General features: G+C 39.3%; 1 protein-coding gene across 1 annotated transcript in view; it reads right to left on the minus strand.

Annotated features, from left to right (window-relative positions):
- Positions 1-14,178, minus strand: part of DNAJC11 (DnaJ heat shock protein family (Hsp40) member C11) — an 84,589-nt gene that overhangs the window by 34,228 nt on the left and 36,183 nt on the right. The gene's annotated exons all lie outside the window — the stretch shown is intronic.

Below are 14,178 nucleotides of genomic sequence, written 5' to 3' on the forward strand. Positions count from 1 at the left end.
GAAAATTAAAATTTTTGTGCAATCTTACATTTTATTTCAGATGACATCACCTTCACAGTGACAGTCCCTGGAAATAGAGGAGGAAAGGACTTTTTAGGATGGACTACATTAAAATGCAGACTGCCCAATATTTTGGCCCCACAGTGCTGCCTTGTTTTAATTGGCATGCAAGGCAGACAATACAACAAATGAGTGTTAAGCCATGGGCATAGAGTCAAGGGCTTGATGGTGCTTGCAGTCAACCAGCCGAGAAATAAGGCGGCTATCAAGGAGATCCAGGAAGATCCCAAAGTTTACCATGCAGAATCCATATTGTGCACCACCATCAGATTACAGAACAACAACTATGCATGGCTGGGCAACAAACTTAGAAATAGACACACAGAGGAGCAATAATATATTCTGTTATAGAGTAGCAAAAACAAGTTTGTGTGGATACAATCATTTTTAGACAATGGCGAGGTAAAGTGGTCCCTGTCCCATTTGTTAGTTTGGGATTTATTGTAACATAAAAGTAAACTAAAGTTCAAATACTTGACTTTTTATTTAGAGTCTATAGAAAAGTCTGGTGTTTCGAAGCACTTATTAGGAATGTCTTTGGTCTTGATACCCGACGCATTTCACCTTATTAGGCTTCCTCAGGGGTACGTTAGACATATAACTGATACTAGTGTGAGGAGCAATATTTAGAGATATAAGTAAGAAGTGAAGAAATATATTGTAAATCTAATATAGGAATGTTAGATATAGGTATGGGTATGAATGGGAGATGAATAGGTGTATAGTATGGACAGCTAGTTATGGATAATTGTCTGATATTTGTCAGAAATTAGGTAGGTACCAAGATAGTGCAGGAAGATCCCAAAGCTTATATATTGTGCACCACCATCAGATTTCAGAACAAGAGAGGACTATGTACTGTTGGGCTACAAATGTAGTAAGGCTGAAGTTTAGCGTAAAATAAAATATCTGCTTTCTCCTGGGCATGTTGAAGCTTTAATTCGATTTTTATTTTACATTTCAAAAGTAGCCATCGGCAGGAATGGAAGTCCATGGTCACAGTTTTTTAAAAAGTGGCTTTTGGTGGACCCCACACAAGTGGCTGGAGCTTCTGATAGCCAATTTAGGGTAAATACAGAATGGTGATCAAAAGCAATGATCACCATGTCATAAAATCTGTTTATAAATATGGTGTTAAAAATTGTTGATTAGAAAAAAATGAAACAAAAAAGGTTAACATAACATGTAGCAATATGCTATCTGATTGCCATTTCCATTGATGTCTATAAATGGCTGAGATGAGGCGAAAAGCACTATGCCAATGCCATTTACCTCCCTTGAACAAAATCGTTGTGCTACTCCCATGTCATAAGGGGTCGAATAAAACAAAAGATGGGAAGAAAGAGGGAAGATGGGAAAAAATGCTTAACAGAGGCTGGACATTCGACTGTTAAAGTAAACAAAAGCACAATTTGATTACAAAGACATTTTGCGGCAGTGAATTAAAATTTCAAATAAATGTAATGGTTATTGCCGATAATGCAAATGAATGATCTTGATAAAGACGGTGCAATTCGTGGAATTGGCACACTGGGGCCCATTTGCAGGAAGTCGCAGCAGGGGGAAAAACCTGCACATCAGCAGATCGAAGACTGAGGGAAATTGACAAAGTTGTGTTTAGCAATGCAAGCGGCAGGTGTTGTGTTACAAGGACAGGAAGGAAAGAGATGGAGAGAAGCACAAATAAAAAAAAAAAAGAAAAACAAGAAAACGGATGTGCTCGGATCCTACAGAGACGCGACGCCACACTGAGATCTCATCTGGAGCGGCGCAGATTATTATCAGCATAAGCTTCAACGTTTGGAAAATTATATGTAATAAAATAAAATAAAAATCAGCTAGGCACTATTTCACTAATATTTCAGCATTGGAAAAAAATGCTATCCTTTTATAGCATCTAATTGTTGTAGATGTGTGTGTGTGTGTGGGGGGGGGGGGGACAAAAACAAACCAGGCCCTTTATGAGACCACTCCTCTATCTCTGTTTACCAGAAGGGCAACCACAGGTCAAGAATGGCCATCACTCCAAAATACCGTACTCGTAATGAGGCAATATAGAGGTTGCTCCGATTTGAAGTACTTCTTTAAAATTACCTGGCTGACAAAGTGGTCATATATGTGAGACCACGTTTTATCCCCATTAGCCTTAACTTTCATCATACATGTGACAAAAAGAACTCTCTCAATAATTTGTTAGCATCACCACCAGAGTTTACCTGGGTTCCCCTGCATTCTATCCCATGTGAAATAGCTGTGAATGGCATCATTGCCACTAGATGGTGCTATGCACATAGGAAGCATGCGGCCAAATACCAATGAGAACAAATGTTTTGTAACAGATGCTGGGGATGCCATCATTTCTTCCTTCCACCCCTAGAGAACTACTTTGGAGGTAATAACTGTAGTTTTCAAGCTTGGTAGGGGAGCTTAGTATTTTAAAGGTTTTTTATGCAGATATAAAAAGTTAGGAAAATATATGATATGGGTCTCTGTAAGATTTCAGTTTTTTGTATATAATATGTTGGAAGAAAGCCTAAAAAAATAAAAAGCAATAAAACACACACACGTTATTGTTAACCCCTTACTGCCTGAGGAGCATAGTTCTTCCCTGCAAATCCCATCCCCACCCCAGTGAAAAGATCAACAGGGATTATTTAAATACATTTAAGGAACAGATGGCCATATTGAATACAATCTAAACAATTTTTCTATGATCTCCTTATCTATGTAATGAATTGGCCCAATTTCAATAAGGTAGGTCCTGATGCCACATTGCTGTTGTAAAATCCAAAGCTTACCACGCTTTGCAATATGAAAAGAAGATTGTACTTAGATCTACAACTATAAGAACCTTCCTTGCTGGATGCAAGCTCCGTGGGTAATGTAGTTAGGTCCTGATGTTTTGGTAAATCTGAAGTAGAATTGTACACAGATGTGCATGCAGATCACATATGTGATCAGTTTCAATCTTTATATGGAGAACAGACCACCACATTCTGCAGAAGAACAAAGTACCTTTTATTAAAGGGTTAAAGCAACAAATTGACACTGCTGTTAAAAAAAATCTTTAGAAAGGAGCATTAATGTTGTGATTTTTGTGAACACTCAGGAATGGCAACGAGGCAAAGAGTATAATGGAGCCATTCCCTTCAGCGTTGAGCGAGTCCTCAGGTCGCACCACCACCGTCTCCAAGACCGGCTTTCCAAGGCCTACACATTTATGAAACCTTCCCTGCAACAATATGTCTTACACAATTAGGCACGGCACGGCAATAGAATGGAGCGTTATGTATATTCCCCTTCTGGAGAGGTCACCAATTACATTTTCATTGAATGATGTCATCAGTTCCGCCAGGACTTCATCCAGTAATGGAATTTCAGCTCAATACTTGTGTATAGAATACGGAGAACCAGCAAAGCAAGACAATTACTTCCAAGAGAGATCTCCGTGTTTTCATATTCTACAGTCTATTCTAAGGAGGAAAATTAAAACGCAAATATACAATAAAATCTCTCTCAATTAAAGGGGCAGTGGCACCTCAGTTGCTAAAACAAGTTTGATACAAGAAGTTAAAATATAACACCAGTCAAAAAAAATGAAAAAATAATTAAAATTGCCGGCAGTTTTGCTGCAAACCCCATCTTTAACCCTATGCTGCTCCCTGCCATACATATTTTTTGCCACAAGATGTCATTAGTCTTCCACACTGAATGACAGTCATAAATATTCAAGCCACTTTCTCCAAGCCAAGGCTGTCATGGGCTTGTCCCTAAATGTGTCTGGACAGGGAAGTAGCAGCACAGTGATGAGCTTATCTCTCTCACGTTTTCTGTTAGCATGCTCTTTAACCTGAAGTGTATTAGTGTCTTTAATATTAGGATAATGGACTTGTCACCAGTATTACCTATAGGCTGCTTGCAGCTGATGCTTTTGCAATTACTGATTTACCATGCCATGAGCAGCCCCATGTGTCTGAAAGCAGAGGGGTCACTTCAGAAGTCCAGTCTCTGCTGAGTGACACATTCAGGATATTATCAGGCTGCTGATGGGAACAGAGGTTTCTGCAGGGCGACCAGCAGCTGGAATAAGTAGAGGTCCCGGGACGCAAGGAAGCAGTGACCACACCACAACCTCACCGTCAGTTGGATTTCACCTTAGCTCCATATTCAAGTTTATGCTCCCCATGAGCTGAAGTGCTCTAGGTTTACCTTTGGAAGGGAAGTCCAATGCAGAAGACAAAGTCTGCATTCCAAGGTAAAAAAAAACCCCAACAGGTTTAGTCACAAAATCTATCATCACAAGGGGGAGGGGGGGAGGTGTCCTTTTACAAACCGTATTAACAATAAAGAATTTAAAATTCATTTGATTTTATTTTGGAATGAGGCTATGGCTTTCTGCATTGAAAGCTTTTTGGGGAGTTAGACGTGTTCCATGGTGGGCACCAGCTACCAGAATATCGGGTCTACACCAGCAGTTTTGTGAACCCCTGTTTAAAAGGCGATAACAAGGTGTTGGATAACAATTTTCTCAAGAAGAGGGAATCCTTGAAATACATTTCATGTCTTAGGGAACCCCTGACAATAACACTATTCACAGCTCACAGTACAGGTAGACCCCAAGTTAAGGACATCCAACATGCGGACGATTCCTAGATTTGAATGGGGCTTCCCTGCTCGTTCGTGTGCAGGACAGAGGCTTGATGGGGGTAAGGGCGGTTTGCATGACTTGCAGAAGAAATCACAGCCGAGACTGAGCTCTTCTGAAACATCTTGTAACTGCAGTTGTTTCTTTTTGCATACCAAAGCACAGCTTGCTCCAGAAGTTATTGAATGTCTAGGCTTCATAAAGTTTTTTTTTTTTTTTTCTTGCTTTGTTTGTGATTAACTCACAGTGAGGATTTTATACAGTAACTGACACCACACTGCCTAATATTATGTTGAGACAAACATCTGTCCTAATTGAATTTATTAAAATAATGTACCTGTTTCGACTTACATACAAATTCAGCTTAAGAACAAACCAACAGTCCCCATCTCTTATGTAACCCAGGGACTACCTGTACAATACCATGGTGGTCAGAATGTCACCCCCACATATAGCCAAAAAGATCATTGGGGTCAATTAAACTAACCTGAATGGTCCAAATTGCTCATTACACAAGGATCCTCCAGCAACCTCTGAGGAATATTGGGATTCTGTGAAACCCTGGCCTAAACCCTTTTAAACACCTTTCATTTGATGCACCTGTAATGAGTTTGGCCGATTTAAAGTTGAAGTTTGGATGACTTTTAAAGCAGAAATGTAATCAGTTTATATGTTCATCTGCTTCTTCTGTTTCCCACTTTATCAACATGCTAATAAAATTATTGAATGATAAAAACTATTCGGTACATACCTTTTTTTGACACTGTGATAGATCATGGCTGGTAGGGGGGCTGACATGGTGCCCTACATAGCTTCCTGAAAGATGCTGTGCCTCCATGATTGAAAGAAATGAAACCCAATGAATTAAGGGGGAAGTCAGGGACTAAGGAGGACAAGACTAGATTATGTTGGACATCCAACTTGCCACAGCTTCTAATGCACATGGTGAGAAGTGTATGTTGTGTAATCTGTGGATGCTGTGAAATCACTGTAAGCAATTTTAGTCAGAGAGGAGCCAGTACAACAGTGCAAGGGGAGGGCAGTCCTAAAAAAAAAACCCTCCACCTTTTGTGAATTGACCCAGCATCTTATCAAAAGGAAATTTTTCGAAACAAATTGCCTTTAATACCAGGCGACTTTCATCAATCCCGTATAGGAAAAGAGGAAAACAAAAAGGACAAAACCTTATGAAGCAATCGAAGCCCCAAACAGCCAACAAAATACAGGAAACAAAAGCGGCGCGCAAATTGCTTCATAACGTGCATCTGTTTACGGCTAAACATTTCTGGTTAGAAATGTTTTATTTATCCAGAGCCGTTTTATTGAAACCAATAAAAGGTTGGAGATTTTCAACTAACTTCCATTCTAGTATGAAATCATAACAGCTGCCCCGACTAATTCCATGCGAGCATTGCCCGGAGAAACATTGCAATGGAATCCCAATAAGCAATTGCCATAAACACCCAGATGGCTAATTTTATCACAGGACACATCGTCTCTGTTTTCCAATCCCTGTTTTGCTTTTTTTTTTCCTTTTTTATTTTTACAGCTTGCAAACAGCAGAAAGAGTCGGGGGTGCTTAAAAAGGCACAGACAAAATGTCAAACCACTAAAACCAGCACCATGTTTTTTTTTCAAGTTGACGGTTTTATTTTACGCTCAGCAAAGATAACTGTTTGCTAAGATCTCCACTGGAGGGTTTTTATGGATAGGGCATATTTTGGAAAGGCCGTCTGGAGCGGTCAACAAGCCAAAACCAAGAAGATCTCCTAAAGAGATACAATTGGTTTGTTTTCCTCCATCCAATGAAAACATTTTAAAGTTTAATAAACCTAAGGACAAACATTTTATATACTGAAGATTACCAATCCAGAGATGTGTTGGCTGCAAGTTTCTCTTGATTTTCGGATGATTGGCTCATCCTCCCAGTAAAACAATTAATGTCCAAAGGTGACAACATTCACCGTACTATATCTTTAAAAACAATAATGCTGCCACCCTTGGAACAGAACTATACAACACCTTCCTCTCTATTCAGCTCTATAAAATGGGGGATCTGCAGCTCACAGTTAGCTGTATTCAATTACATTGTTACTATTCTATGTAACAAAATATGTCCAGAACTGCAGGCAGACAGCTAACCTGCTCTGTATCTATTTTCACCCAGGTTCTAGTGTTACACAGCTCTGCCATACAGGATAATCCTGTCTGGAAGGTCCCCCTTTTTTTCTTGGTAGTTTATTAGCACTGGTCTCGTCCCTCCCCAGCCTGTGACTGGATAAAGCAAGGAGAAGTAGCAGACAAGTGTGCTCATCTCTAACCCCTAGCTTTCTCCTATCCACATGTTTTGGCCATGTATACTAACATGATTCCTTGGTATCCTACTTCATTTCCCAGACTGAGCTTTATTTTATATAGGATTGCAAGGGGCTGATACCAAGTCAGACCCAGCAATTTTACTACTGGTATAAAAAAAAATATATTGTGTTATTGCATGCAGCTGAACTTACATAATAAAATCTTTATTATCTGCTTTACTATAAACTTAATGCGGAACTAAATGCCTGCTTTTAAGAATACATGAACAGGCAGGTCATAGCTGCAGAAAGGGACAGGTGATGTCCTATCTGAAATAATACCTGCCGGATTGCTCTGGGTTTCTGGCAAAAAAAGTTGAGCTGCCCATGTGCAGTTAGCCTTGGTTGCAAGGATACCCAGCATTCCCTAATTTCTCTGCACATGCCCGAAATAAATGAACTCCTGCATAGTTACGTCATCCAAGCCAATCAAAATGACCAAAGGTTGTCTACTGGAAAAGAAAAAAAAGAAGATGGCTGTGCCCTGCAAGGGGACGGAGACAGGTGAGTAACATAGGTTTAGTCCCACTTTAAAAAGATGAAAATTGTAAAGCATCTGTACATTTATAAGAGCATAAATTTTGAATCCCTTAAATGCGCCGAGAATGGTCAGAGGAACACAACTGCCCAATGAGTTAAATTATTTTTTCACATCACAGGTTCTCTAAAATTGATAATGGTATTGCTGGCCATGCGGCCACTTTGGAAGCAACCGGTGTTCAGTGAAGACATATAATAAGCAGTGAAAACGCTGAGCGTGAAAGAAATTCCCCGAGACAAAGAATAAGCAGCAAGAATAGGCAGCACAATCCGTCCCTGTGTGAGGCTTTGTGTCAGCTGCTATCGGGAAAACACGAAGGCGCAAGCTGCAGAACATCCAGGAAATTTTATTGCATGAGGGATGTGGCCGAGCCAGAGTGGTAATCCATGACAAATCTGTGTGAAGACGAGCTCTGGGTATAGCCAACCTACAGCTTACACAGTTTAAAGGGGGCCAATGATCATTGAAATCTTTCAGCCTATGTATGTGTCCTTATTTACCATGTGATAAAGATACTATATATTATAGATACTAGATATTTTTTTTAATTTCATCATATTGAACAGCAAAACTTGTCTACCTAGACAGCAACTTGGGACTGACAATCTTTAAAGTAAAAAACTTCAGCTTCAATTTGCTTTCAGGAAAAATCTATTGGCAATCCTCTGATTTTTCCAAAAGGCAAATAAATAGGTTTAAGTTAACCAAAACATATCCCATGTATTCACCTTTGCTTCACAGACCCATTGCTTTGTCCAGTATCGGGAGCCAAAGGAAATACTCTATACCCATGAATATGGAGGGGAATGTGATAGCATGATCACACAGGCAAGTCCATTAACCTGTGTAAGCGATGACTCTAGTGGCTTATCGAAAAAATTAAAGCTAAATCCCAGCCTTTTCTTTAGTCTTGCACAGCTGTACAGGTTCCTGTCCAAAATTGCTTGTTCTGATGTTACTGTACAATTTGAGCCACTCACAATGTGCATTAGAAGCTGAATCGAGTAAGAGATCCCACTTCGTTACCTGGCTGCAGTATGTCCAGCATCATCTAGCCCTTGCCTCACCACCCCGACTGTCCCTGGCTCACCCCTTTCATTCATAGGACTTCAGTTCTTTTAACCATAAAGGATCAGGTACATGTGGGTATCATTCATTGTGGTTTGCATAAAATTGCCATCTGCCTAGTAACCATTCCAGAAGACTGTCATTACCTATTAGGCATTTTAATATTATATATTATTATTATATAGCCAAAAGCTTGCATAAGCACTGAGGTCTTTTAAGAGGTGAACTGGGTGCAATGTTTTGGGAATCCCTCTAATGCACCCTTTGACCCAATGTGATAGCCCAGATTTGCCTGCACAAACAGAGACTCAATATTAATATTGTGTCCAATAAGCAAAAAAAAAATATTCAAAAAATGAAGCAGAATATTCTTCAGCTTCCTTGTGATGCTCTGTACATGGAGTGAATCTCACTGCAATTCTTGTTTTCTTCCTTTTCTTTACCAGGGACCCTCAATGACTTGTCAAAGGGAAGACAGCGTAAGCACTCTGGGGGTGTCTAGGGAGCCAAGTATTTTTTTCTTCAACAAGTATAACAAGCCGAGAACCACCAATACAAATGATAAAAAACAAAAAACAAACAGCAAGGACCCCATAAACAGGAGTTTTTCTCCTTCTTGTGTGTGTGTGTGTTTTTTTGCACAATGATAATAAAAAACATAAAACACCACTTATATGACTAATCATTAAATAACAAAAACATAACAATGTTTATGGAGGTCAAGGAGGGGTTAAAGCCGACCGCCTGCTTTTGCGCTTTTGTTCAATCATCTCCTCAGGCACTTTACACTTTTCCCTCGTTCCTCGTAATAAAGCGGAATGTATCACTGGCATGACACGGATGACTATAGATTTCAATTTACACTTTATGGCTGGCGTAGAGGCTTTTATTGTTAATGAAATTAAAAACCGTGATCGACTTAAAAAATGTTCATGGCTGGCAGTACAGTGAAGGGGCGTTTAAAGGGAAGATGCCAACCAATTATTTTTATAAAAATGTCTGTCAACCATCTGCCTAATAAATGTCTGTTTTAGGAAGAACTCTGGGGAGAACACAAGAAATCTCATAAAGAAGAGAAAAATAAAAAGTTCAGTAAATCTGTGTCCTTTCTGAAGAGCAGACTGCTTGTACAACCAGCCCAGTATTCTTCACCAGAAAATGTTTTTTAAATGGGTGGGAAAAAGCTGTTGGTGGGTGGTGGCCCCTGTATTGTGACAGAACTTTTCAGTAACCACCCAAAAACAGCCAGGTAGTTAATGGAGCACCCAGCTAAAAGGGCCTGGGGAAAACACTGCAGCCATTACTGACAATGAGGATGTAAACAGCCATATAGATCCAAGCAATGCCAAAACTTTGAAGCCTCTTTCCTACTATGTGCGCAGCAGTGCTGTTCATAGGACACATAGGGGTCTATTATTAAAGCAGGTAAAAAAAAAAATAAAGGATGGAGAATCATCCAGGTCCATGTGTTTCAATAGTAGTAATTGATTCTTGATCATGTTTTAAATGAATGCCAGATTCACCGCTTTAAAAACAGACCCCATAGGGGTGTATGTAGAGAGCAACGTCTGATGTGCCCACTCTTGCGATGCTTGGCTTTACATTTTGTTATTGCAATGCTGCATGCATTTCTGTCCTTGAAATACAAATGAAAGACAATGTGCACAAGCTGGGCACAAAGTTTTCATCCCCATGCTGATCTACTGTCAACATTTGCACAGTACAACCCCATTCACTTCTACAGTTCATAAATATTTGGACAGAGACAACTTTATTCTAATTTTGGTTCTGTACATTACCACAATTAATTGTAAATGAAACAACTCAGATGCAGTTGAGTGGCAGACTTTCAGCTTAAATTCAGTGGGTTTAACAAAAAGATTGCATACAAATGTGAGGAACTAAAGCCTTTTTTTTTTTTACACAATCACTTCATTTCAGGGGCTCAAAAGTAATTGGACAATTGACTCAAAGGCTATTTCATGGGTTGTGTGGGCAATTCCTTTGTTATGTCATTATAAATTAAGCAGATAAAAGGCCTGGAGTTGATTTGAGCGGGGTCCTTGCATGTGAAAGCTTTTGCTGTGAACAGACAACATGCGGTCAAAGGAGCTCTCCATGCAGGTGAAACAAGCCATCCATAAGCTAAAAAAACAGAAAAAACCCATCAGAGAAATTGCTACAATATTTGAAGTTGGCAAAATCTACAGTTTAGTACATCATGAGAAAGAAACAAAGCACTGGTGAACTCAGCAACGCCAAAAGACCTGGACGTCCACGGAAGACAACAGTGGTGGATAATCGCAGAATCATTTCCATGGTGAAGAGAAACCCCTTCACAACAGCCAACCAAGTGAACAACACTCTCCAGGAGATAGGCGTATCGATATCCAAGTCTACAATGAAGGTAAATACAGAGGGTGCCCTGCAAGGTGCAAGCCACTCATAAGCCTCAAGAATAGAAAGGCTAGATCAGACTTTGCTAAAAAAAACATCTAAAAATGCGAGCACAGTTCTGGAAAAACATTCTTTGGATAGATGAAAGCAAGATCAACCTTTACCAGAATGATAGCAAGAAAAAAGTATGAAGAAGGCTTGGAACAGCTCATGATCCAAAGCATAGCACATCATCTGTAAAACATGACGGAGGCGGTAAACACACTAGCGTTTATTAATGATGTGACACGGGACAGAAGGAGCCGAATGAATTCTGAGGTGTTAAAAGACATACGGTCTGCTCAAATCCAGCTAAATGCAGTCACATTGGACAATGACCCAAAACATACAGCCAAAGCAACCCAGGAGTTTATTAAAGCAAAGAAGTGGAAAATTCTTGAATGGCCAAGTCAGTCACCTGATCTGAACCCAGTTGAGCATGCATTTCACTTGTTGAAGACTAAACTTCGGACAGAAAGGCCCACAAACAACAACTGAAAGCCGCTGCAGTAAAGGCCTGGCGGAGCATTGAAAAGGAGGAAACCCGGCATCTGGTGATGTCCATGAGTTCAAGACTACAGGCTGTCATTGCCAGCAAAGGGTTTTCAACCAAGTATTGGAAATGAACATTTTATTTTCAGCTTTTAAATTTGTCCAATTACTTTTGAGCCCATGAAATGAAGTGATTGTGTAAAACAAAAGGGCTTTAGTTCCTCACATTTTTATGCATTTTATTTTGTTCAGCCCACTGAATTAAAGCTGAAAGTCTGCAGTTCAACTGCATCTGAGTTGTTTCACTTAAAATTACTTGTGGTAATGTAATAAGAATAATAATATTTATGGACCTAAGTGTATAAGAATAGAATTCCCTCTTGGACAGATGTGATTAGAAAATGTGTGACAATTGGGGGCAAAGAAAGCAAAAGAAACTGGACAGGGGCATTCTGTTTGAATTTTATACTTTAGAACAATAACACTTTAGGTGAAACACAGCCATGTAACTAGCAATTTTAAAGGAGCTTTCCATATAAGCCCTTCAGAACTTCTCCAATTAGGGAATAATTTTAAAGGTTCACCAAACAAAAATTACATTTTCAGACAGGAAAAACAAAACCTCTACCAAGAAGGTTTCAGTCACCTTGTTGTCTCCATCATTTATTTAACAAGACAAGGAATGGGTTTGGATCCTGCAACTTAGTTTCTGAGAAAGGCAGTGAACTGAAATAGTGGCCTGTCAAACTTTAAAAAAAAAACAAAAAAACACACACATAAAAAGTGAACAGAATAAAGAAAATGACGCTTTAGTCTATGAGAGAGCTTGAAGGGGCTCGGCTCCAGCAAAAGACGCTCGTTAGTGAAATAATCTCTCGCACGCGTATACTTACCCTGTACGCTGACAACAGAACAGATACAAAATTCTAATTAATGACTACTTACAAAAACAACTCATTGTCGAAGAGAGAGAAGAGGATCCTAATTAGGACCTCTGACGAGCCAGCGGCACCGGGCTCCACGAAGGGCATAATTAGCTGAAGGTATCACAGATCAGACGTTTGAATTATACCGTACTATGCTGTGATTTGTAATGCTGCCATAAAGCAGGTAGCCCACAAACCTGCACTGGGAGAGTCTTTGAACCGGGGTGAACAGATGGCTGCGCAGAGGAAGACAGCGGCGCGGTATAACGCTGGGGTTCGAGCCTGGTTATTGCAGCATATTTTCCATATGAAAACAGTGTGGTGACAGATACGACGGACAATAAAAAATATTTAGTAGGGTAAGCCATGAGCGGAGCCGTAAAATGCGGTACGCGCCATCATAAATTAAAGCGACAGTAATAGTAAAAATGTGGCTTGTGAAAACATATGTGGGGTTATTTATGAATGCCCCGCAACTCCAGGAAAAGTGTTGTCTTCTCCATGCATCTTACAGGGGAAATTTCAATGTGTTTGAAGCACCTTTTCATGATCGTTGTTACTGCTGTGGTATAATTTTTTTTTATTTTACACATTTCAATTCAAGAAGCGTCTTGTCCAATGAAAACAAGCTTGATGTTAATAGGCATGGCCTCTTTGCTTTTTGCACAGCCTGTCATTTGCCCTGACAGGCATCTTCAGGTTATATTGTGGCTTTCACATTTTTTTTGAGTTTAACAATTTAATTTTTTGTGCAAGTTGAATAAAAAATTAAATTTTTATATTAAACCAAGAAGGTGTACTTTAGAAAAGGCCATATCAGAATACATTGTCAGGGAAAACCTCAGAGGACATTCTGATTTAGCCAATCAACACTTTCATTACAACTGCTAGATTGTAAGCTCTTCTGGGCTGGGTCCTATCCTCCTCATGTGTCACGGTCTGTATTCATCTGTTATTTGCACCCCCTATTTAATGTACAGCGCTGCGTAAAATGTTGGCGCATTATAAACCCTGTTTATTATTATTATTATTAATAATTATAATAATAATAATAATAATAATAATAATAATATTAATATTACAGGTATCCACCCTCAGTAGGCTCTAGAACTTGTCAGAATTATCATGTCTTTGCCCCCTAGTGTGAAAGCGTCTGCCAACTGGCCCCTTATCCCAAACACTGTCACACAACCCCTGTATGTATGTATGTATGTATGTATGTATGTATGTATGTATGTATGTATGCATGCATGGCACAATAAGATTTATTCAAGGCAAAACAAATAAAAATAATAAAATAATAATTTATTAATTTGAATTTTAGGACAGGATGGATTATGCTGAGCCTGCAATTTGAGTCTGGTGGAGGTAAGCCAAAAAGCATATTCCATACCATAATTATATGGTGGTGGGGTCAGCTTTTAATGTACGCTCATGGGGTTGTGTTTAAAGCTCAGTGAAGCTCATTTAAAATTCTCTAAACAAAACTCACACGCACAGTCATAATAAAACAGAAAAGCTGCTTTTGCATATATACACATACAAATACCACCAGATATTAAGACTTTATTTTAGGTGGATTTACCCTTTAATGCACACTGATAACATTGACAAGGAGCCAATGACTTTCATTAGGAATAGAAAAAAAAATAT

Source organism: Pyxicephalus adspersus, chromosome 11 (genome assembly GCF_032062135.1).
Source record: "Pyxicephalus adspersus chromosome 11, UCB_Pads_2.0, whole genome shotgun sequence".
Lineage (NCBI taxonomy): Eukaryota > Metazoa > Chordata > Amphibia > Anura > Pyxicephalidae > Pyxicephalus > Pyxicephalus adspersus.